The 2,694-nt window shown below is 33.0% G+C and overlaps 1 pseudogene; it reads right to left on the reverse strand.

Annotated features, from left to right (window-relative positions):
* Window positions 1–862: 862 nt before the first annotated feature.
* On the reverse strand, window positions 863–2,444 carry LOC145778455 (MAGUK p55 subfamily member 2 pseudogene; annotated as a pseudogene).
* Window positions 2,445–2,694: the final 250 nt, after the last annotated feature.

Consider the following 2,694-nt stretch of genomic DNA (forward strand, 5'->3'; position numbering starts at 1 on the left):
TATTATATATCAAAGTTTGGGTTAACTTTAAAGCACCATAACGGACCATAATATATGTTAGTTTGAAAACATCAATATACAAAATGTTTAGCAAGCTTGTATATATATTGCCAAGCATTTAAGACAGACTGAAAACCCATTGAACTGTTACACTTGTATTTTTGCTTTTGGCCAATAGTGGTCATGTTGAGATGCAACAATGAAATACAATTACATACCATAAGCAATTAGTAGTATTGCAAGTACCACATAATCGCATATGTATATTGTATATATATACGTTTAGTATAAAATCAAATATAGTTATTACTATCTGATACCTAAACAGCCTGTTTCACCTTTAACGGATCATCAGAAGTAAACTAGTATAGATAACCAATTGAAAATTATGAATTAACTAAATTTGTATATAAGTGTTTCATGATACAAGCATCTATTTAATAAACAGTTACATATAAAACAAGTTCCAGTGACTAGAAAAGTACTTGTAAAAAAAGTGCATGAAAATTTTTTGATCAATAATGAAAAATGAAGTTTGTTTGAACACAACGAAAAATATTAGGCATGCATACGCATAGCCACATAATGTTACATTAAAAGATGTAAATTGTATACCGAAGTGTACTTTAAAGTCAATATTGGTACTGCCATAAATAACATAATATAATCCTTTCCTTATTGATGTTTACAGCAAATACATTTTAATAAAGTGGCACACCATGTGACATACCGTAGCCTAACCAAAGCTAAGATAACAAAATTGAAGGTACGGTAGTTCACGAATCAGCACATCACTATTACAGTCATATACAGTAGGTCAATTATCTGTCACAAATAAATAGACTTAACTCATATTTGCAAGCATGCTTTGCATCAAGAATAAATTGTTTAATATAACCAACTTACCGGAACCCATTGGGGCTTTTTTGATAATTCTCTCATATTCAAATGAATATGTGAACAAGACTCCTCAATGCTGTGATGAGTGAGCGTGAGGTTTATACAATGTGCAGAGCATTCAACAATATCACTTTCAGGCTTGAGAAAAATAACGTACGGCATAAATTCAGAAGTCAGAAGAAACTTAACATTCTTTAATGCTACATCTTTTACACAACTTTTCACAGACTTCATAACATTCTGCACAGAGTCATACCTAGTTCCAAAAAGGTCTCCTTTTATTTCTGTGAATTCAAAATACTTGTTGTCTTTGATGTCCTGCATCATAGTTTCTTTGCTGACAAACTCATAATGTTCTTTTTTGGTTCCACTTGTCGTATGCGTGACTGGTGCTTTATAAAACTCAGGGTAAGTTTCTACCAGTTTGCTTTTAACTTGGTTAGCTACACTGCTGTCATGTGATAATAGAACAATGCATTTTCGTAAAAATGGAGGCAGTAATGCAACTTCTTCATAAAGCAGATAATCATCAGTATACTCATTGTAGTAATCAGACAATCTGTACATTTTACACACTTCTTTTTTGGTATCAATGGTTGATTTATTTGAAGCATGGCTAATTAAAATACGCCTGCGCTCTTCCAATTCAGAACTTGGGATCAAACCTGCTCTGCCATAAGATTCTCCACTCTCATTGACTTTCTGGGCTTGCCACCATTGCATATCATCACGATTTACAATTCTTAAAATGTCATTCTGATTAAAACTCAATCCAGCGTCTTTGGAAGGAATATAGGAATCATCAACAGGATCAAATGCAAAGTTGCATTTCACAAATACGCTATCTGGATTGCAGCGTTGTTTATAACTTGGAATAATTTTAAAAGTGTATGAGTCATTTGACTTGCTTAAACATTTTTTCAAAACATCTAGATCTCCTTTGATTTCTTGGCCATTAATTTCTTTGATGATGTCACCAACATGAAGAAGGCCTTGTTTATGGACTAAACCATCATGCAAAATTCGACTGACAACAACTTCCTCATTTTGTATTGAAACTGTTAATCCCAGTGATTCACCGGGACGCTTGTATAAACCAATCATTCTGACAGCATATTCTTCAGGATCAAAAGCTTCAGGGGGTTCATTAACATATTGTAAAGGGAAAAAATTTTGCTTGGCAATTGCGTCATGAGCAGCAATAACATTTAACATGTGGGGATTTTGCAATAAGTGGTACAATTCTTGTATCTGTACATCTTCAATCAGTTCTGTTTCACGCAATACTTGCTTTACAATGTCACTAGCAGCTTTTGTAATGCAAAAAAATTGGCAACTTGCCAAAGTTCCATGTGCTTTTGCTAATGACTGAATGACAGGACTGTCCATTATAACTTTTAAAAATGCTTTATCAGTGTCCTTGATACGTTTACTATGGTCTGAATATGTATCAATATCTTGTAAAACTTTTTTCATAGCACCATCTGAACTTTTTTCCACAGGCATATTTTATTAAACTTCTTTAGGCTGCTAACATGTAAAATACAAACATTCTGATATAAAACAGGTGTTTATATATATTATTATAATATAGGACCGGTTGGCTATATTACGGTATCAAGTTATTTAGCTAAGTTATCTCTATATTTACATGAACATGGTAAGTAAAAGTCCCATGCTCAGTTACTGAGCCTTACTCGGCCAATTTCTAAAAATGCCGACAACGAAGTTGCCATCTTTGTTTTCCTAACATAAACCAGATGAACCTAAATAAAACAAAGACCAGAATAAAAC

Source organism: Aplidium turbinatum, chromosome 10 (genome assembly GCF_918807975.1).
Source record: "Aplidium turbinatum chromosome 10, kaAplTurb1.1, whole genome shotgun sequence".
NCBI lineage: Eukaryota > Metazoa > Chordata > Ascidiacea > Aplousobranchia > Polyclinidae > Aplidium > Aplidium turbinatum.